The sequence below is a fragment of the Rhinopithecus roxellana genome, chromosome 10 (assembly GCF_007565055.1).
Source record: "Rhinopithecus roxellana isolate Shanxi Qingling chromosome 10, ASM756505v1, whole genome shotgun sequence".
NCBI lineage: Eukaryota > Metazoa > Chordata > Mammalia > Primates > Cercopithecidae > Rhinopithecus > Rhinopithecus roxellana.
The window spans coordinates 96,076,914-96,099,490 of NC_044558.1; the positions used below are offsets into that span (position 1 = coordinate 96,076,914).

General features: G+C 52.4%; 1 protein-coding gene across 1 annotated transcript in view; it reads left to right on the forward strand.

Annotated features, from left to right (window-relative positions):
* The first annotated feature begins 7,994 nt into the window (after window positions 1–7,994).
* TRPV4 (transient receptor potential cation channel subfamily V member 4) overlaps window positions 7,995–22,577 on the forward strand; it is a 50,618-nt gene continuing 36,035 nt past the window's right edge. The window contains exon 1 of the mRNA XM_030938954.1: window positions 7,995–8,071. The gene's annotated coding sequence lies outside the window, so the exon portion shown is untranslated. The remainder of the gene's footprint in view (window positions 8,072–22,577) is intronic.

The window sequence follows — 22,577 nt, forward strand, 5'->3', positions numbered from 1 at the left end:
TCATGATCCTCCCTCACCCCCTCACAATTCCACTCCCTGTTCTAGGACCTCCATGGACTCCCAGTTGCCCACGCAGGGACCCCAGCTGAGAAGTCCTGAATCAGCCTGCTTTCCCTGGGACCAAGGCCTGGACACTCCCATCCCTGCCTGTGCCATGGCCTTCAGATGGAGACTATCTTTGAAGTGCCTGTGGCCAGCTGTGACTGGCCCTACCCACAGGCCACCACGCCCGGCTGCCCAGAGGAATGGAATCACAGCCAGTGGCTGGGCGGCTGAGAGTGGCTGTGCCCATGGCAACGGTCATCTGAGATGAGCTTCCTCCCCACCTGGCCTCAGGTTTCTGGCCCAGAGAGAATTCCAGAAGAGCCTCATTGAAAGTCCCTGGCAGGGTGGGGCCCCCGGTGTCTGGGACAAAAGCTGGCTATTCTCGGGACCAGGGTGGACAGAGCCACTGATTGTCTGCAGCCTCTTTCTGTCCAGTCTCTGTGGCTTCTTGGTAGATGGGGGGAGATGTGATTTCATGGGGAACCTGGGAGACTCCTCCCTGCTGTGTGGCCCTGGGGAAGTTCCTTCACCTCTCTGGGCGTGCTTCCTCTCATGCAGCTGGACAGAGCTCATGAAGGTAGAGTCCTACACAGTGCCTCTGGCACACAGCAAGCAGTGCATAAATGCATACAGGTTAGCCCTGGTGCTTCCCCTGCCCTTTCCTCCCTGGTTTCCTGTGTTTTTCCTTCTTTTTGTCATGATTTGAGCCCATCTGTGGCATTCACTGGGGAAAGGGCAAAGAAGGCCGACCAGAATGTCTCTCCATGTCTCCTACCTCACCCCTACTCCCTGATCTCATCCTAGGGGGTGTGAACAGAGACCCCCTTGGTGGTGAGGGGACTGAGGCACACAGGACAGTGGGAAGTGGTTGCTTAGTGGCTGAAAGGTGCAGTTGGAATTCAGACAATCCTGGATTTGAATCCTGACGGCACCATCAGCAGGTATCTATCTCCTCGGGCAAACGGCTTTCACTGTGTGGAGCCTCAGTTTGTTGGTCTGCAAAAGGTAGGGGAGAAGACCCGCCCACAGGAGGGGTGGATGAGATGAAGATGATGGGGAGGAGGGAAGAGGGGCTGAGAGGCTGGCGCAGGAGGGGCTGAGAGGCTGGGATTTGCAGGGTTCCAACCCCACATGGTGGCCTTGGCTATATCTATACCTCAGAGACCCACTCCAGGCCCCCAGGGACCCAGACATTAACTCTTGGTCTAAACCAACCACCAGCTGGGCAAAGGGGAGGGGGCGGGGTTGAAGAGGGGACATGGAATGAAGGAAGGGAGAGAGCACGGGAGGACAGCAGGGAGTGTGGGGAAGGAGAGGAAAGAAGTTTCTGCCTGGGGAGTGAGGAGGAGAGCTATGCTTGCTGTCTTTTGGACTCAGTAGTTCCCATTCGTAAAATGGGCACAATCAAATGGGGAAACTGATGCCCACTTCACAGGGTTGCTGGGAAGGAAGACATGAAGGAACATACGGCACTGGCTAAAGCTGGAAGCATGTGGGTGGGAGGGCACGTGCTTCTTGGAGGAGCCGGGGCCACATTGTGGGACTATTTATTGAACAGTTACTATGTTCCTGTACTGCCCAGCCCTCACAAGCCCTATTGTGTTTAATCTCTACAACCTGAAGAGGCAGGGGAGGTTACTGCTCTCATTTTACAGATGAGAGAAGCAAGGCTCAGAGAGGCAAAGTCACCTGCCCGAGCTCACAGCTTAGAAGTATGATAGAGCCACACCCAATCCTTTTGATCCTAGAGATCATGTCTTCTCCTTCTCCTTCTCCTTCTCCTCCTTCTTTTTGTAAAAGTGGGTTCTCACTATGTTGCCCACGCTGGTCTTGAACTCCTGGCCTCAAGCGTTCCTCTTGCCTCAGCCTCCGAAAGTGCTGGGATGACAGTACATGAGCCACTGTACCTGGCTGTCTTCTTCTTTTTTTAAAAAGAAAATTTCACAACAGCTTTATTAAGATAGTCATATACCATACAATTCACCCACTTAAAGTATACTCTTCGATGATTTTTATTTTATTTATTTACTTAATTTTTAAATTTTTTTGAGTCTCACTCTGTTGCCTAGGCTGGAGTGCAATGGCGTGATCTCGGTTCACTGCAACCTCTGCCTCCCAGGTTCAAGTGATTCTCCTGCCTCAGCCTCCTGAGTAGCTGGGATTACAGGCACGCATTACCATGCCCGGCTAATTTTTGTATTTTTAGTAGATACGGGGTTTCACCATGTTAGCCAGGCTGGTCTGGAACTCCTGACCTGGTGATCCTCCCACCTTGGCCTCCCAAAGTGCTGCGATTACAGGCATGAGCCACCATGCCCGGTCTTCAGTGGTTTTTAGTATAGTCATACATATGAGCAACCATCACCAGTCAATTTTAGAATATTTGCATCATCCTGTTTGGTTGGGTGTGGTGGTACGCGCCTGTAGTCCCAGCTACTCAGGAGGCTGAGGTGAGAGAATGTTTGAACCCAGGAGTTAGAGGGCGCAGTGAGCTGTCGTTGCACTTCTGCACTCCAGCCTGTGCGACAGAAAAAGAAAAAGCCCATACCCTTTAGCCATTACCCTTGGCCCCCCAAATCCTCCCTTCCCCCCAGCCCCTGACAACCACTGATCTCCTTTCTATTTATATAGATTTGCCTCTTCTGACCATTTCACATAAATGGAATTACGGAATATGCGGCCTTTTGTGTCTGGCCACTTAGCATGCTGTTTCCAAGGTTCATCCATGTTGTTGCATGACTCAGTACACCATTCATTTTATTGCCAAATAGTATTCCATTGTGTGGATATACTGTGTTTGTTGATCCATTGAGAATTTGAGTCATTTTCTTTTTTTTTGGCTATTATGAATAATGCTGCTATGAACATTCAAGTTTTTCTATGGACGTAAGTTTTCATTTCTCTTGGTTATGTTCCTGGGGTGAAATTACTGGGTCATATGGGAACTCTAGAAAAAATTTTTTTATTTTTTTGGGACAGGATCTCACTCTGTTGCCAAAGCTGGAGTGCAGTGGCACAATCTCAGCTCACTGCAGCCTCTGCCTCCTGGGCTCAAGCAATTCTTGTGTCTCAACCACCTGAGTAGCTGGGATTACAGGTGCCTGCCATCACGCCCAGCTAATTTTTGTACTTTTTGTTAGGGGTTTCACCATATTGGCCAGGCTGGTCTCGAACTCCTGGACTCAAGCGATCCACCCGCCTTGACCTCCCAAAGTGTTGGGATTACAGGCAGGAACCACCGTGCCCGGCAGTAACTCTAGATTTAATATTTGGAGGAACTGCCAGATTGTTTTCCAGAGCAGCCACCCCATTACACATTCCCACCAGCAGTGCGCGAAGATTCCAGCTTCTCCACTTCCTCACCCACACTTATGGTCTGTCTTTTTGAGATCGTATCTATATATATATATATTTTTTTTTCTAGACAGGGTCTCGCTTTGTTGCCCAGGCTGGAGTGCAGCTGCCCGAACACAGCTCACTGCAAGCTTGACCTCTGGGGCTCAAGTCATTCTCCTGCTGCAGCCTCCCCAAATGCTATGATTACAGGTGTGTGCCACCGCGCCTGGCCAAGAAAATATTCCTGCTGGTCATGCTACACTGTAGAGTCTGCTGGGCTTGGGTTCAAGTCTTACCAGCTGTGGGATCTCAGACAAGTGGCCTCTTTGTGTCATTATCTATAAAATGGCGGAAGAATTCCTCCTTTCCATGCTGTCAAAAGATGAACTGAGTTGGTGGCAGGATCAGGACTATGCCAACTGTAAAGTGAGGTGCATGTGTCTTGTTTTTATAACTGGGTACCCTGGGTATAAAGTCCCTGAGATCCTGACCTGTCTGGCTCACCAGTCTCTCCCCAGTGTCTGGCACTGGACCTGGCATACAGTAAGCACTTGGTAAATGCAGACCCTTGGCTGCTGCCCAGGAACCTTACTTTTTTTTTTTGAGACGGAGTCTCGCTCTATCGCCCAGGCTGGAGTACAGTGGCCGGATCTCAGCTCACTGCAAGCTCCACCTCCCGGGTTTACGCCATTCTCCTGCCTCGGCCTCCTGAGTAGCTGGGACCACAGGCGCCCACCACCTCACCCGGCCAGTTTTTTGTATTTTTTAGTAGAGACGGGGCTTCACCGGGTTAGCCAGGATGGTCTCGATCTCCTGACCTCGTGATCTGCCCGTCTCGGCCTCCCAAAGTGCTGGGATCCAGGAACCTTTCTTAGGGGAGGTAGCTGAGTCCACCTGGGGCAGCCCAGGAGCTGCGTAGAGAGCAAGGCCGCGCCCCACCTGTGGCTGCCACGTGACTCACAGCCAATGCTAAGGGCCTTGAAAGTTTTTCCTTCCCTAAGAGGAAAAGTTCTTTCTGGCCCGGCACAGTGGCTCACGCCTGTAATCCCAGCATTTTGAGAGGCCAGGTTATAAGGATCACTTGAGCACAGGAGTTTGAGACCAGCTTGGGCAGCATAGCAAGACCCCACCTCTACATAAAATAAAATTTAAAACACCAGGCTTGGTGATACGCACCTATAGTCCCAGCTATTCAGGAGGCTAAGGCAGGAGGATCGCTTGAACCTAGGAATTTGAGGCTGCAGTGAGCTATGATCAGGCAACTGCACTATAGCCTGGGCTACAGAGCAATACCCTGTCTCTTTCTAAAAAGAAAAAAAATAAAAATTAAACTTAAAAAGTACATTCATATTGTTGTGTGACCATCGTCACCATCATTCATCTCCAGAACTCTTTGCATCTTGCAAAACTGAAACCCTATGCCCCAAAAACAGCAATCTCCCATTCTCCTCTCCTCCAGCTCTATCAACCAGGATTTTTTTTTTTTTTTTTGAGATGGAGTCTCTCTCTGTTGCCCAGGCTGGAGTGCAGTGGCGTGATCTCGGCTCACTGCAACCTCCCTCTTCCAAGTTCAAGCAATTCTCCTGTCTCAGCCTCCCAAGTAGCTGGGATTACAGGTGCCCCCCAACCACGCCCAGCTAATTTTTGTATTTTTAGTGGAGACGGGGTTTCACCATATTGGCCAGGCTGGTCTCGAACTCCTGACCTCAGGCGATCTGCCCACCTCAGCCTCCCAAAGTGCTGGAATAACAGGCATGAGCCACTTCGTCTGACCCATCAACCAGTATTTTTAAAGCACCTACTAAGTGCCAGGTGCTAGACCTGTGGTCATGAACATGTTCCCTTGCTTCATGGGCACTGGTACCCATTTTTTAGGTGAGGAAACTGAGGCACAGAGAGAGAGGGAGCCCACAGCTCCCACCACAGCTCCTTCTCCCATCAGCGGCAGGGCAGGATTTGAACCCTGGTGTCTGGTGCAGAGGCCAAGCTCCAGCTGCTTAGCCCAAGATGAGTCACTTCCCTGCATGGGGCCCTCAGTTGTTCCATCTATGAAATGGGGATCAGGAAAGAGTTGGGTTAGCGACGCTGATGCTGAGGACTCAGGCCTCTTCCCTCTGAGCTTAGAGAAGAGCAGGTCACCATCCACGGCCCCATCTCCTCCAGTTCTAGTTCCCAACATCAGCCTCCTTGTGGCTGGAATCACCCTTGCCATTTTCTTTGAAATCAAGACAGGCCTTTCTGCAGAAATGGGCCCCAGACTCACTCCTCCACCCTCAACCTGGCCCAACCCCAATCCCAGCCCTGAGGGTCCGCAGCAGATAGCTGTCTGTCAGGGAGGTGTAAGGGGCCTTACGTTTACCTTCCTCTCCACTGCCAGACATCTGCCTGTTTACTCTGGACCCTCAGAGGGTTCTCTTTACCACCCCAACCCCCACCATGGAAGGAGCAGCTTTTGGAGAGACCACACTCCTCTCCAAGCTGCAGTTTCCCATTTGCAAAGTGGGTACAGCAAACCCTACCTCACAGCCTGTTGCAAGAAAAGTTTACTTGGCAACACTTCTCCCTCTCACCCCCTACGCTCTGTGCTCAGTGAGTTAATTATTAGGGTTTGTAAATGTTTCACACTGGAGGTGAACACATCAATCGTATTCAGGGGTACACACACACACACACACACTTTCTCTCTCTCTCTCTCTCTCCCCCTCTCCAGCAATTCTAAAATTGCACTTTCCAGCTGTTGGACCTCAGGGGAGATACTGCTACTTTCAAGCTGAGGAGGAAGGATCTACCCACAGTCCCTGAGTCGGCTCAATTTAATGAAAACACTAATGATGAAAATGGCATGGCTCTGACCCAGGGGCAGTGGCTCACACCTGTAATCCCAGCACTTTGGGAGGCCAAAGTGGGAGGATCACCTGAGGTCAGGAGTTCGAGGCCAGGCTGGCCAACATGGTGAAACCCTGTCTCTACTAAAAATACAAAAAATTAGCCTGGCATGGTGGTGCATGCCTGTAATCCCAGCCCCCAGGAGGCTGAGGCAGGATAATCGCTTGAACTCAGGAGGCAGAGGTTGCAGTAAGCCAAGATTGCGCCACTGCACTCCAGCCTGGGCGACAGAGTGAGACTCTGTCTCAAAAAAAAAAAAAAAACAAAAGCTCTGTGCAACCGGGATGCTCCCAGCATCTTCACCATGACTGTGAGGCGAGGACTTTTGTATGCCCCACTCTGCAGGGGGATGTAGAGGCACTGAGGCACAAAGGTGAAGGGACTTGCGTAGGGCTGCTGGGTTAGGGAGTCACAGAGCCAAGCTGTGGGCCCGCTAGGCTTTCCAACCACCCTGGAGGAAGTGAGCTGCCCATCCTGTGGAGGTATTCAAGTGGACTCAGTGCTGGGTAGAGGGTATGGCGATGTGTTGGGGCCCATCTTTGTTATCTGATAAAAAATACATGGATGGGTGTGGTGGTTCATGCCTGTAGGCTCAGTGCTTTGCGAGATTGAAGTGGGAGGATCACTTGAGGCCAGGAGTTTGAGACCAGCCTGCACAACATAGTGAGACCCCTCCCCTCCCCCACCCGCTTCTACAAAAAAATAAAAATTAGTGGGGTGTGGTGGCGCATGCCTGTACTCCCAGCTGCTCAGGAGGCTGAGGTGGGAGGATCACTTGAGGCCAGGAGTTTGAGGCTGTAGTGAGCCGTGATCGTACCACTGCATTCCAACCTGGGTGACAAAGGGCGAACATGTGTCAAAAATAATAGAACATGTGTCAAAAACAAAAACACATTGAGCCAGGCACGGTAACTCACACCTGCAATCCAGCACTTTGGGAGGCCAAGGCAGGTATATCGCTTGAGCCCTGGAGTTTGAGACCAGCCTAGGCAACATAGTGAGACCCTATCTCTGCAAAAAATTTAAATAAAATTAGCCAAGCGTGGTAGTGGGCGCCTGTGGTCCCAGTTACTAGGGAGGCTGATACGGGAGGATTGCTTGAACTCTGGTGGTTGAGGCTGAAGTGATTCATGATCACACCACCGCACTCCAGCCTGGGCAACAGAGTGATACCCTGTCTCAAAAATAACAGCAACAAAACATATTGATTGCCTACTCCGAGGCAGGCTTCGCTGTAAGCACTGGGTGAAGACCAAGGAGAGCAGCTCACATTTATTTACCCCTGAAGCATCTCTATGGGCCACACCCCAGGGTAGGGACCTCCGGCAACTCCTTGGAGGGAATTGCCTGCTGAATGAATGAATAAATGAGCAAACAGGTGTAGGAATAGGACGGGACGTCCATGAACAGACTAGGGCACAGACCCAGGGCGGCCGAAATCACAGAGCAAGATCGAATCTGAGCCGATTCCACCCAGAGCCCTCTCCAACGACCGTCGGCCGCTCTATCCAGGGATCGCGACACCCATTTTCCAGGCGAGGAAACTGAGGCCCTGGCCCCGCACCTCCCCCGCAGGGGGGGCCCTCGCCGGGCGGACGGGGTGCGAGCAGGGGCCGCCCCTTCCAGGGCCTGCGCTCGGCGAGGTCCGCGGGCCGGCGGGTGGGCGGGGAGCAGGCCGGAGGCGGCGCGCGGCTGGAATCTGAGCCGGCGGAGGAGGGACCCGCGGGCCGACGGGCGCCGGGCGGGCCGGCCGGGATTCAGGAAACGCGGAGCTCCCGGCCGCCGGCGCCCAGCCGTCCCGGAGGTGAGTGGGGCCCAGGCCCGGGAGGGGCGGCCCAGCCGAGGTCCCCTTGCGCCCCTGGGGACATCTCCGTGGCCCGTCCGTCTCCGGGGGGTCCCGAGGCTCCAAAGTGCGGGCCGGGGGCGCGGGAGGCGGGAGGCGCTAGGTTCGGTAGGCGACAGCCTCTCCGCTGAGTGCCCTTGGGCAGGACAACGGCTCTTTGGGCCTCGGTTTTATCACCTGTGAAATGGGCACCAACGTGGGGCCTGGGGTAGCAGATCTGGGGGGAGGGCGGTCCGGCTCCCTGAGACCCCAAGCCAGGGAACCAAAGGCCCGGAGCCCTGCAGCCCACCTTAGGAGACTTGGAAGAGGGATTTCGGAGGACCTAAGGTTTGCCCTTCGCCTCTGAGCATGTCGGATGGAATTTGGAGTCTGGAGCTTCCAAAGGCTTCTTCTTGGTTACTGAGTCCCAGAGAGAGACGGCTGTTTCCTCCAAGAGGCATGGAAATCTTTAACCTCTAGTTCTGCCCTGGACTCTCAGGACGTCCCGGGGGCGGGTGGCGGGGGTGGGGGTGGGGCGGGGAGAGAGAGGCTCCCACACTCCCCACTAGCCTGGAAACACCAGCCACAGTCACATTCATCGAGCCACCCACTGCTCCAGCCGGCCCCAGCTGTTCCCTCTGTCTGTCCTCTCTGTTTTGCAGATGGGGAAACTGAGGCTTAGGTCGGGGATCTAGACAATTGGGATTTAAACCCAGGGGCTGTCCAGCCCCAAAGCCCTTCCCACCACACCAGGTGTCCTGTCCTAGGGCCAGCTGTGCACACAGGGCCTGGTGCTCACGGAGTGTTTGGGAAGTGGCAGGGCAGAGGTGGGTCCTGTGGCTTTTCTGTCTCAGCTTCTAAAACAAGGGCCTCTGCTGGGGGCAGGGGGGCCGTGAACCCCTGAAATGCTAGGCAGATACCCTGTGGGAGCTTTGTTCTGGGATGCTAAGAACTGCTTGAGGATTTAAGCTTTGCCACTTTGGCTCCAGAGCAAGGGCAGAGGGTAACTCGGGGCTGGCTCCTGAGGAGGGTGACGAGGTGGGCTTTTGGGGCAGCAAGGGTAGAAAGGTCAGGCCTGGGTCATTTGCGAGGCTGAGTGGGTCTGTGTGGGGCCCGGGGTGTGCTCTGCAGTCCCCTGCTGTGTGCCCTTGGCCTAGTCCCCTAGCTGTCTGAGCCTCTGTGTTCTCTCCTCTGTAATACTGGGGTGCCTGAGGGCAAGCCCCCAGGGCTGTCATGAGGACCGATGACCTTCCAGGAACCTGGCACAGTCACTGTTGGCTGCCATCATTGTTTTATCAGTTGTTGTTGCCCCAAACATTTTCTTAACAAAGAGGGTGAAAAAGTCAATTGGCCATTTCCACATTTCTCTAGTTCATTCTGTTTGAAGAATGACAGGAACCAGAAAGCCTGGACACCCACCTTGATTGGTGAATTGCAGGGGGAAGGGGTCCCAGACACAAATGGCAAATGGCAGTCATAGTTCAGGGCGGTTCACTTTGTAAGACCGAGGTGGGGCTGTTTTGAAATGGAGGTAACCAGGGAATGGTTGTCTGAACAAAAAGGGTGTGTGATGCCCCCAGGAGGGATGTTTCACCTAAGCTCCTGTGAGGATGGCTGGGATTCCCCAGGTGAAACCCAGACACTTTATATCTGGGGAAGGGGCTGTGGAGGTTCCTCCTGCCTCATCTGGTGCCAGCCGGGCCTCTGCCACGTACTCCCTCCTCCAGCAAATGCTCTCTGCAAGCGCACCCATGCCAGCTCTGGACTGGGCACTGGAGCACTGAGATGCTTCGAATCCCAGCCTCACTCTAGCCTGAGGGGTGTGAAGGGAAGAAGGATTTTCCCTTGTGGCCCCAGGGAGGAGCTCCCACACCTGACTTGTGGGCATCTAGCAAGGTGTGCATGGATGGCCAACGCTTAGTAAATGTATGCTGTGGAATGGATGGGGTCAGGGGAGAATGCTGTAGGGTAGGAGGACTGGCCCAGGAAGGACCCATGAGGGCTTGGTCAAGGTAGTGTGTGAACCGCACCTTGAAGAATAAACGCAAAAGTAGAGGAAAGGGTATTCAGGCAAAGAGAATGGCACTAGCAGAGACATGACTTTTACCTCTTACCAGGTGGCTACACCTGGGGTTTATAGAGCAGAGAAATCCTTCTGTTTGTCTGGAGTTTGTGACGTGACTGGAAAGGGTGAGGGATCAGACAGGCAGGGGCTAAGTCAGACCCAGAGGCCCAGAAGTCCCGCCTGGGAGTGACATGGTTGTTTGTGTGTTCTAGAAAGGTCCCTTTGGCTGCAGAGTGGGAAAGACTGGAGGAGCTCAGAGAGGCCGGCCCCAAGGCTGGGGAAGTCATCCAAGCTCCGAGTGGAGAGGGGCAGCTGGAAGGAGATGTAGGAGGGAAGGAAACACACAAGACTGAGCCTCATGTGCCTGGCACATAGTAGGTGCTCAGTCAGTATCTATGGCATGTTTGTCTGAACAAATACTTCTGAGTTGGTCAAAGTCCTCTGAGTTCCTTCCTGTGTTCCTAGGGGGATGGGGTCCACATGAAGTGGGTATCTCTACCCCATGCAGGCCCTTGACCCTGCTGTCTGCCTCAGTTTCCCCCATTTGACTTTGGGAAAGACACTCTAGTCCGTTCTCTAAATTATAGGGACCCAGGTAACAGCTCCTCTTGTCACAGGTAGAGTCCGGGGAGTCGAGGAAACTTTTATTTTATGCCAGTGGGCCCTCTGGAATGCTCTGCATCACCAATTTGGAGCAGAATTCACCTGTTAAAGATTAATTCATATCTCTTGAGATAACTCGTGGTCTTAGGCCCTGTGGCTGCTGTTCTGAACTCTGGGTATAAGGTTCTGTCTGGCTTTAGCCAACCCTGCATTGCATTAACAATTATTATGATGGTAGCAAGCCTTTATTGAGCACTTACTGTGTGCCAAGCATTGAGTCAAGCACTCTCAGCATATTTGGATACAAAACTATTTTCGTCCCCATTTTTCAGAGGGCGGAATGAGGTCTGGAGGGTGAAGTCGCTTGCCTAGGTTCTCTCAGCTGAGAAGGGGCAGAGCTGGGACCTGAATCCCCTTTGTCCGATTGCAAATCCATTCCTTCACCTGTAAGGTGGCCCATCCCCATTTGTCTGGACCCTCCCTGGGGTGCCTGGGGTCATGGGGGAGCTACCAGAGATAGGAACCTGAATTGGCCGGGTGCAGTGGCATACACCCATAATCCCAACACTTTGGGAGACCGAGGTGGGTGGACTGGTCAAGCCCGGGAGTTCGGGACCAGCCGGGCAACATGTTGAAATCCCATCTCTAGAAAAAATACAAAAATTAGCCGAACGGGGTAGCATGCACCTGTAGTGCCAGCTACTTGAAAGGCTGAGGTGGGAGGATCGCTTAAGCCCAGGAGTCAGAGGTTGCAGTGAACTGCGATTGCACCACTGCACTCCAGAGCGAGAGATCCTTTCTCAAAACGAAGAACCTGAATTGCACAGACAGGCCTGGGCTTAAACTGCATCCGCATGTTTGAGACAGGCCTGCTGTTCCCCCTGGAGGAGCTTGGGGAAGCCACCTGGCCTCTCTGGGCTTCCATTTCCTCCTCTGTCAAAGGGACTCTCGTCCCTCTTTGCAGGGATGATCCAAGGCAGCTGGATGGGGCTCTGAAGCACAGCTCTTCTGCCTCAGACTGTGTCGGCTCCCCTTGTCCCCAGGCCCATTCCAGGGCATGTTTTCTTCCAGCTCGTCCCCCGGACATCCTCAGAGAGCCCCTCCATGCCAGGTGGGTGGGTGGAAGGTATTGGGGGCAAAGCTAGACTTGCATTTGGGCAAATAATGATATGTTTTCAGCAATGAAGTATTTATGAGCATGGACTCAGTGCCAGGAGCTGTCAACTTTTTTTACTTTCTTGATTTAATGCTTAAAAACTAGGGCTGGAGCCCAGCTGCCCAGGTTCAAATCCCAGCTTCCAATAAGTTCCATTATTCCTTTGGCCTCAGTTTCCTCATCTGGACAAAGGGGATAAGGTAATGCCTGCCTTGCTGGGAGGTTGTGGACAGTCTTCAGCACAACCTCTAGTATTTAGTTTAAAACTAGCATCTATTGCCTGATGTTCACTTTTTATTTTCATTTATTATTTTTAGAGACAGGGTCTCAGTCTGTTGCCCAGGCTAGAATGCAGTGGTGTGATCATAGCTCACAGCAGCCTCGAACTCCTGGGCTCAAGTGATCCTCCTACCTCAGTCTCCCAAGTAGTTGGGACACACCCAGCTAATTAAATTTTTTTTTCAGAGACAGGGGTCTCCCTATGTTGCCCAGGCTGGTCTCAAATTCCAGAGCTCAAGTGATCCTCCTGCCTTGGCCTCCCAAAGTGCTCAGATTACAGGCCTGAGGGCTGATTGCATTTTGATGGTGTCACAGCTTCCCCACTGTGGGGGGTGGGCAAGGGCAGGAATGCCAAGCCCCATTCTACAGCTGAGGAAACCGAGACTCAGAGAGGAAGCAGTTTACTTAGGGATGCCCAGCTGGCTCATGACAGAACTGGAGCTGGAAGCCAGATCTGAGTGACACTGGTGTCCTTGGGTCCATGAAAAGCCCAGTGGTCAGCTTAGCTTCTTGCCTGGAAAGCTATGGTAGGCTCACCCATCTTGGCATCTGAGCCACCTCAGCTAACCTCCCAGCTCTGCCAGTTGCTGCTCTGTGACCTCGGGAAGTGGCTTAACCTCTCTGTTCCTGGGCTTTGCTGAGGTCAGAGCTCTGCCAACTTGAGGAAGGATTTGGGTTATTCTGGCTGCCGCTCTTGTCCTGGCCTGGGTTCCTTCTGCCTTGGGTGCCATTGGATCCTATGAGCTGGCACCCCAGTGGCTGGACAGGAATGAGGAAGAGACAAGACCTCACTTTCAATGTGACTCTGACTTCCTTCCCACCCTTCGCCCCTCCTGACCACTGGTTTCCTCTTTTTGCCCCGAGCCCTGGCCACTGCTGGCGGTGTGACTCCAAGAAGGTCACATCACCTCTGTGAGCATGTGTCCTCATCGGCGAGGGAGGATCACGTGAGACCACGCCAGGTGCACAGGAAGCCCTTGCAGGTCTCCAGATGAGGTCAGGGTGTTGGGAAGGCCACAGAAGGAGGCGGGGGCTCAGGGGACAGACAGGCGGGCCATGGACCAAACAGGAATATCCTTCTATTTCTTTGGTTAGTGAGTAACAGCTGCCGCTCCTGTCCACCCACCCTGCCCCTTGCACAAAGAGCTCCTCAGTCTCACCGGGCGCCCGTTTTCCCCCAAGGGTGGAGTAGCCTGGGTTCCACTCGCTTGACCGAGTGGGCTGGCCAGCTTCTGGGACCGTTGCCTCTGTTGTGTGTGTGTGTGTGTATTGATGTGCATGTGTATGTGTGTATGTATGTCTATGTGTGTATATGTGTATATGTATGTGTACAGTATGTGTATGTGTGTACATGTATATGTGTGCATGTATGTCTATGTGCATGTGTGTGCATATGTGTATGTATATACGTGTGTATGTGTATATGTGAATGTCTGTGTGTGCATGTGTGTGCATGTGTGCATGTCTGTGTTTGTGTATATATGTATGTGTGTATTGTATGTATGTGTATATGTGTATTGTGTGTATGTGTATATGTGTGTAATGTGCATATGTATGTGTGTGTATTGTATGTGTGTATGTATGTGTATATGTGTGTAATGTATGTATGTGTATTGTATGTATGTATGTGTATGTGTATTGTGTGTATGTGTATGTGTGTGTAGTGTATGTGTATATGTGTGTAATGTGTGTATGTGTGTGTGTATTGTGTGTACGTGTGTGTTTATGGAGGGTGGGCTCCGTGGGCTTTGGGCTGAGACCTCAGCAGGTGAGGGTGGGACAGGGGGCATGGGGCTGACTGACCCATGGGTCTAGCTCACTCCTGTCCCCCCTTGGCACACAGGAGGGGCTCAGGAATACTTGTAGATAGAGTGAAGGGATGAATGAAGGAAGGAATAAGTGACTGGACGAGCCAGCCAGGCAGGGCATCAGAAGGAAGCACCTGCTGAGATACAGGCTCTGGCTCTGAGACCAAGTTTGCATAGGTGAGTGTCCTGGTCTTGTTGAGCCTCAGTTTCCTCATCTATAAAATGGGCTCACGATAGTTGTCCTCATGAGAGGTATTGGTCTCATAGGCCAGAAAGCCCCACATATAGTAGGTGCTCAGTAAGCTGTCTGTTAAAAGATGGAAGGGAGGAAGCGAATTAGTTAGTTGGGCAGAGGTTCACTTTGGGGACCTGTCTGCTCTGGAGAGAATGACTAAGCCCGTCTTTTACTCCTTCCCTCTGTGTTCATTCATTCATTCATCGAGCAAACACATCTTGAGCAGCTGCTATATGCCAGGCCCTGTTGCAGGCATCTGGGCTCAGCAGTTAACAGCAGGGAGTCCCCTTGCCCTAGAGCTTTTGTCCGAGTGACATCATCCCCCACGCAGTGCTTTGCGGCCACATTGTGAGACTCTGATACCACAATGACAAGCAACCCAGCAGTGGAGACTGTGATGAGCTCCTTTCATAGGCGAGGAAACTGAAGCTCGGAGAGGTCAAGTGATCCGTCTGGGGCCACACAGTTACTAAATGGCAAAGCCAAGAGTCAGACTCCAAGCCTGTCACCACTGTGCCACCGTCCTGCTGCGTTCCAAGGGACATGGCGTTGAGAAGGGGGCTCCCAGGGAGAGGGCATGGTAGCCCCCAAAGGGGTGAATGAACTCAAATGGATTTAAAAGCAAATGGTTGGAATTTTATCCACATTCACTTCCTGTAGAGTGTGGCCTCAGTTAAATCTCATTCTTTCTGATCCTCCGTTTGTTCATCTGTGAAATGATAATAACACCTACCTCAAATGAGAGAGAAATGTGAAAGTGCTTAGCCTATGATTGGCATTGGAGAAACCTCCTTTCTCCCGGGACTGAGTTTGTACATCTGGGAATGGACACAATAATATTTCATCTCTATAGTTACTATTTGGATTAAAACAGATAGAAGGGGCCAGGCGCAGTGGTTCATGCCTATAATCACAACACTTTGGGAGGCCAAGGTGGGTGGATCATGTGAGCCCAGGCATTGGAGACGAGCCTGGGCAGTATACTGAGACCCCATCTCTACAAAAAATACATTTTAAAAGTAGGCATGGTGGCTGGGCGCAGTGGCTCACGCCTGCAATCCCAGCATGTTTGGAGGCCGAGGTGGGCGGATCATGAGGTCAAGAGATCAAGACCACAGTGAAACCCCGTCTCTACTAAAAAAAAAAATACAAAAAATTAGCCGGGTGTGGTGGCGGGCGCCTGTAGTCCCAGCTACTCAGGAGGCTGAGGCAGGAGAATGGCGTGAACCCAGGAGGCAGAGCTTGCAGTGAGCCGAGATCGCATCACTGCACTCCAGCCTGGGTGACAGAGCGAGACATCATCTCAAAAAAAAAAAGTAGGTAGGTATGGTGGTACATGCCTGTGGTCCCAGCTTCTGGGGAGGCTGAGGTGGGAGGATTGCTTGAGCCTGGGAGGTCAAGGCTGCAGTGAGCCACGATTGTGCCACTGCACTCCAGCCTGGATAACAGAGACATACCCTGTCTCAAAACAAAAACCAACCAAGTGGGAGGTGCTGTGTGAAATGTGCCATGGAGGGTAGGCATTACTGATGGTAGCATTGCAGGCATTAGCCTCAGTCGTAATTCCAAGCAGTTAACCCCTGAGGCAGCGGCCTACTGTTGGCACAGACTGGTGTTGAGGCGGGCTGGGACAGAGGAAGGATCTCAGACTGGTTTTCTGCTGCCTCAGGCTCCCTTCCCCGACTCCCACCCCATCCATTCATCATGGGCGCCTGCCCTCTTCCCCCGTCTCTGATTTGGCAAACTCGGGACTTTTGCACCTGGAAGTGGGGTAGAGGAATGTATGCATGGACGAGTGTCCTGTCCCTTCTGGTCCTCAGTCTCCCAGCTGGGAAGCAGCCCTTGTCCTGACAGCCTTCCAAAGGTGATGGAAGATGAAAATGAGGTGGCAAGGAAACCCTTTCCAAAGGTGAGGTCTGTGCAGTCACAAGCCCTGGTTTTGGAGCCGGGAAGTCTGGGTTCCAGTGCCTGCTCAGTTCTGACCTCCCTGGACCTCGATGTCATCATCCCCCACCCCCACTGTAAACTCAGGGAATGTTAGCAAGAATGGCAAAGCAGCTGCTATTCATTGAACACTTCGTGTTTGCCAGGCACTGCGCTGAAGGCTTGAATTATCACATTTAATCCTCACAATAGCCCTTTGGGGTAGGAGCTGTTATTTTATTTTTTAATATTTTAAAAAATAAATAAATTTATTTTTTGTAGAGATGGAATCTCACCATGTTGCCCAGGCTGGTCTCGAACTGGGCTCAAGTGATCCTCCCACCTTGGCCTCCCAAAGTGTTGGGATTACAGGTGTGAGCCACTGCACCCAGCCTTATTTTTTAGTTTAAAGCATTAATGTACAGTACACCAAATAACTATGGAGCAAAACGGCTTAACCCCACCCAGGTCTTAGTAATTATTACCCCCATTTTACAGATAAAAGAGAAGGCAAGCCTAAGGTTTTGTTTTGTTTTGTTTTAAGATGGAGTCTCTTGTCGCCCATGCTGGAGTGCAGTGGCGCTCTCCAGCTCACTGCAACCTCTGCCTCCTGGGTTCAAGTGATTCTCATGCCTCAGCCTCCCAAGTAGCTGGGATTACAGGTGCCCGCCAACACACCCAGCTAATTTTTGTATTTTTAGTAGAGATGGAGTTTCACCATGTTGGCCAGTCTGGTCTTGAGCTTCTGACCTCAAGTGATCCGCCCACCTCGGCCTCCCAAAATGCTGGGATTACAGGCATGAGCCACTGCACCCGGCTGGCTTAAGATTTTGGCGCCTCCCTCCTCCCGGGCTGGAGCTGGGTAGCATATTCTCAAGCACAGCTGGCTGAGAAGGTGGAATCCTGGGGCTATGCTCTGATGGGAGGGAAGCAAGATAAGGGAAGAAGGACCTGGAGCCTCCTGGGCTAGTGACTTTGTATCCTCGAGCCCCTACTACGTGCCAGACCCTGTTTGAAACCCTTTATGTGGCTGGGCGCGGTGGCTCACGCCTGTAATACCAGCATTTTGAGAGGCTGAAGCGGGCAGATCACCTGAGGTCGGGAGTTCGAGACCAGCCTGGCCAACATGGTGAAACCCCATCTCTTCTAAAAATACAAAAATTAGCTGGCGCAGTGGCGGGCGCCTGTAATCCCAGTTACTAGGGAGGCTGAGGCAGGAGGATTGCTTGAACTTGGGAGACGGAGGTTGCAGTGAACCAAGATTGTGCCACTTACACTTTAACCTGGGTGACACAGCAAGATCCTGACACACACACACACACACACACACACACACACACACACACACAAAGAAAGAAAAAAAAGAAACCCTTTATGTGTGCTTCATCCCCATAACATTCCCATGTTGCAACAAGGAAACTGAGGTTCTGGGAGGGAAGTGACCTGCCCGAGGTCACTAAGCCTGGAAGGGTCATTTAGATGTAATTCACATACTCATAACTCAGTCTTTTAAAACGTACAATTCGGTTGGTTTCTTACTATATTCAGAGTTGTACAGACATCAGCAGTATCTCATTCCAGAACATTTTCATCACCCCCGAAAAAGGACTCTGTACCCGTTAGCAGTCATCACTCTCCGCTCCCAGCCCCTTGGCAGCAACTCATCTGCTTTCTGTCTCTATGGATTTGCCTCTTCTGGCATTTCATATAAATGGAATCCTGCAATATGTGGCCTTTTGTTCCTGCAAGGTGCATGCTCTTAACCATTAAGCCACACAACCTCTTGGTGGCTCCTGCCCCGGGGCTGGGACCCTCAGAAATGACTTGGTCCCTGTGAAAGCTCAGAGAGGCATCTGTGTGTGCTGTCAGCCGGCATCCCTCCAGCCAAGGGCTTGCAGAATGACCAAATGACTGCCGTGGCCACACTGGCCTTGCCCTCCGTGGGGCCCGGTGAGTCACCCCAGACCTGCCCTGCCTGGGTGGTGTGAGTGCATGGGGTGGGGGCCCAAAAGGACACTGGAGCTCTGTCTGTCCTGGACAGGCGGCCACTGTGCAGCAAACAGGAAGCGGGCTGGGCCGAGACCTGCTAGGTAAATACAGGCTGGCCAGGGAAGGTGCTGGGCATGGCATGATGCCCCCCTACCCCTGCCGCCTGCCAAGGGCCTGGGAGCTGTGCGTAGCCTGGCAGGCAGTAGGTTTTGCCTGGCCAAGGAGCTGAGCTCCCAGTCAGCCGCCACTTCGAGGTGGCTACCAGAATCTACCTCCAAGGCTCTGGATCCAGCTGCTCTGCCTTCTCTAGGAGTCACTGCCTTCCTTGGTCCTCAGTCCTTTTGTTCATCTGTTCCCCTAATGATACTGATAAATAGTACACTGATAGCGAAGATTCCAACAGCAGCCATTGTTGACTGAAATGCGTGCTGTGTACCAGGCACCGGGCTCAGTGTTTTGCATGCTTTATTTCATTTAACCCTCACGACAGTTCCCTGGGGGTAGGTACTAGGATCATTGCCATTTTGCAGGTGAGGAAACCAAGGCATGGGAAGGCCAGGTGACTTGCCCAGAACTGGTGAACTGGTAGTTCACCAAGGACTGCGATCCACCCCCTACTCCATTCTTTCTAAAGCTCCTCCCTCCCAGAGTTCCCTTGTCTTTGTATAGTGTCCGTCAAAGGCACTGGTCCTGGGGATGCATGGGTTCTAATCCTGCTTCCCCCTTTCTGGAGCAAGGCAATGCCAGACAAGTGACTTTGCCTCTCTGAACCTCAGTTTTCTTTTTTTTTGAGACGGAGTCTCGCTCTGTTGCCCAGGCTGGAGTGCAGTGGCTGAATCTTGGCTCACTGCAAGCCCTGCCTCCCGGGTTCACACCATTCTCCTGCCTCAGCCTCCCGAGTAGCTAGGACTACAGACACCCACCACCATGCCCGGCTAATTTTTTGTATTTTTAGTAGAGATAGGGTTTCACGGTGGTCTCGATCTGCCGGCCCTTGTGATCCACCCACCTCGGCCTCCCAAAGTGCTGGGATTACAGGTGTGAGCCACTGCGCCCGGGCGAACCTCAGTTTTCTTACCTGGAAGGTGGGGAGTGGGTGGACAGGTTTGGGACTTTCTAGTAACAGCAAAGCTCAGAGTCCTTGTCTTCCTAGTACCTTCCTACCCACATGTGCCCTGCAAGACTGAGCTGGAATGGCAGGCACTCGCAGGTGTGTTTATTTGAGAGTACCACAGGAAGTGAGTGCCCCCCAAATTGGCCAAGGAGCCCCAGGACGGAGGGAGGTAGAAGCACACTGGGTCTGTCTGGGAGCCTGAGCACCTTCTCCATGGGCTCCTTCCTACACATGGATTCCTCCCCCACCCACCTCCCCGCTGCCCACCCACTCACCCATCTCTTCTTCCTGCTTTCCTTCTCCCTATGCCCCAGGCCACACCATTCCTCTGTGCACCCTGCACTTTCCCCTCCACACCTTTGTCCTTCACACCTCCTCTGCCCTTTATCCTCCTCCTCCTCCTCCTCCTCCTCCTCCTCCTTCCAGCCTCCCCCACTCCCCATCAGTATTCTGGCTGCCCTTGCTCTGCAGCCCCACCTGGAACTTTAGGTCCCTGGTCTTACAGCCTAAAATAAACCAAATATTCATTGACACCTCATTTTGCTTCAGCACCATGCTGAATGCTAGGGACATAGGGGACACAAAATAGTCCCTACCACATGGAACTAAAACTCTGGAGACGAAGAGAGAAGATGAATCACAGAATAATACATTGGCCAGGCGCGGTGGCTCACGTCTATAATCCCAACACTTTGCGAGGCTGAGGTGGGCGGATCACCTGAGGTCAGGAGTTCAAGACCAGACTGGCCAACATGGCAAAACCCTGTCTCTACTAAAAATACGAAAAATTAGCCGGGTGTGGTGGTACATACCTGTAATCCCAGCTACTCGGGGAGGCTGAGGCACGAGAATTGCTTGAACCCAGGAGGCGGAAGTTGCAGTGAGCCGAGATCATGCCACTACACTCCAACCTGGGCAACGGAGCGAGACTCTCTTGGAAAAAAAAAATATGTATATAGAAAAGTTTAATCGTGGAAAGTGCTGTAAAGGAAGGCACATGTTACTCTAAGAGTGAACAACAAGGGAAACAGGAGGGCTTTTCAGAGGAAGTACCCTTTAAGATGAGGCCTGAGGAGTAAGTGGGAACCAGCCAGCGAAGGGAAGGGCATTCCAGGCAGAGGGAACAGCCTGGGCAAAGGCCTGGAGGCAGGAAGAGCCATCTGCCTTCCCTCCCAGACTGTGAGTTCTCTGAGGTCCCACACTTTTATGTCTCCTCCGTGCCCTGCAAACAGGTGCCACTCCACTGATGCCTGGTGGAATGAATTGATTCCAGAAGGGAGGGAACCAGGAGAAACCAGCTCCCTGGAATCCTCCCCGCTGGGGTGGAGCAAGCTTGCATGCCCAAACTTGCCCCCAGATTTAAGCAGCTTTCCTTGGTCACGTAATCAGGAGGATGGGATTTGACAAATGTGTGCCAGGGTTTCCATGAGATCAGGCAAAGCCGCGGGTAACCCCGAGGATGGGCCCCTTTTTCCACCCTCCGCAAGTCGGGGCATGGAGATGGAGCCAGAGACCTCCACTGCCGTTGAATTCGGGATTCTCAGAGAGCAGGCATCTCTTGTGCAATCTGCTGTGTGTTGAGGCTTTCTTTCTGCCAGGCACTTGACTCAACGTATATACCTCTCACAATGACCCTATTACGATCCCTTAATAGGGCAGCTGAGGAAAGTGAAGATCAGAGAGGTTGGGTAACTTCCTCAAGCTCATGCAGCGAATGAGCTGTGGGTCTGGGATCTGACCCTCTGGCCTGCCAGACGTCAAAATGCTCTCTCACTCTGTGCCTCACCAGCTCAGGGGGCCATGAGAACAGAAAGCCAGATTCCCAGAAAGCCTGGGGTCTGTCTAGGGCAGAAAGGAAGGCTTGGGGACCCTGGCTCAGCCCTGTATCTCATCACCCTACTCAGGACTCCTGTACCCCTTAACTTGCCCACTCCTGAGCCCTTCTGGTCTATGCAGTTCTTAACACCACCTGACATGACTCTGCTGCTTGGTTTGTCTAGTTTATTTTTTCCCCACCGGAAGGTCTGCCCCCAAAGGGATTGCTGTCTGTTTTGTTCACATCTGTGTCACTAGTACCTAGCACCAGTGCCTGGTGCTCAGTAAAAGTGTGGAATAAATAAATAGGTAGCTGGCTTCTACTCCTGCCCCTTGGGCCCTTTCTAGAGGAAGATGCAGATTCTTTCTCTGTCCATCCTACACAACCGCCATCTCTGTGTGGACCACCATTTGGTATATATGTTCTAAAGAACGGTTTGAATATAAATCTTCTTTTGAATATATAGGATTTAAAACCAACATGTTAAAAAACCGCTACTTTGGCCAGGCGCAGTGGCTCATGCCTGTAATTCCAGCACTTTGGGAGGCCAAGGCGGGTGGATCATTTGAGGTCAGGAGTTCAAGACCAGCCTGGCCAACATGTGAAACCCCATCTCTACTAAAAATACAAAAATTAGCCTAGTGGTGGTGGCGTGTTTCTGTAATCCCAGCTACTTGGGAGGCTGAGGCAGGAGAATCACTTGAGCCTGAGAGGCGGAGGTTGCAGTGAGCTGAGATTGTGCCACTGTACTCCAGTCTGGGTGACAGAGTGAGACCCTGTCTGAACAAACAAACAAACAAACAAACACCCGCTGCTCTGAATGAACGCTGTTGTGACCATGTCAGTGTGTGGGGATGTTCACAGTCATGCAGGAACATTCTTGGGTGCCTCCCTGATGCACACCTGGTGCAGCTGGGAGCTTCCCCACTGTGAAGGGGCTCCTGATAGGAGGCATTGTGAGCCTGTGCGGGAACGAAGGGCCTACCATGCCTGCTCATAGTTGGCACACACACGTGCACACGCACATGGAGGAAGGTGGGAAGAAATGTACATGACAGTCACACGCAGCGGAGACACACGTGGACTTACACCCAGGCTCTCAGCCTCTCTCCCTGCCTGCATCCCCCTCTTCCCTCCCTCCTAAAGCTGGCATGAGTTTGGAATGTGTAATAACAGCCTTCAGGGCAAATTAGAACAGGGAGTAAACTCTTTTTCTGACCACAGAGAACAGGGCAGTGTTTGGGGAGGGAATTGCCACAGAGCAGCAGAGCTGGATGTGTGTGTGTGTGGTGTGTGTATGTGTATGTGTGTGTGTGTGTGTATGTGTATGTGTGTGGTGTGTGTGTGGGGGTGTGTGTGTACGTGTACGCATGCCTATGTGTATGTGTACACGTGAGCTGGTGCGTACACACCCCTGAGTGCTGTGATGTGGAAGGAGCCCAGGGCTAGGAGTCTGGAGGTTTTCTTCAAAGCCATTTGCTCCCTAGCTGGCCTCTCAGA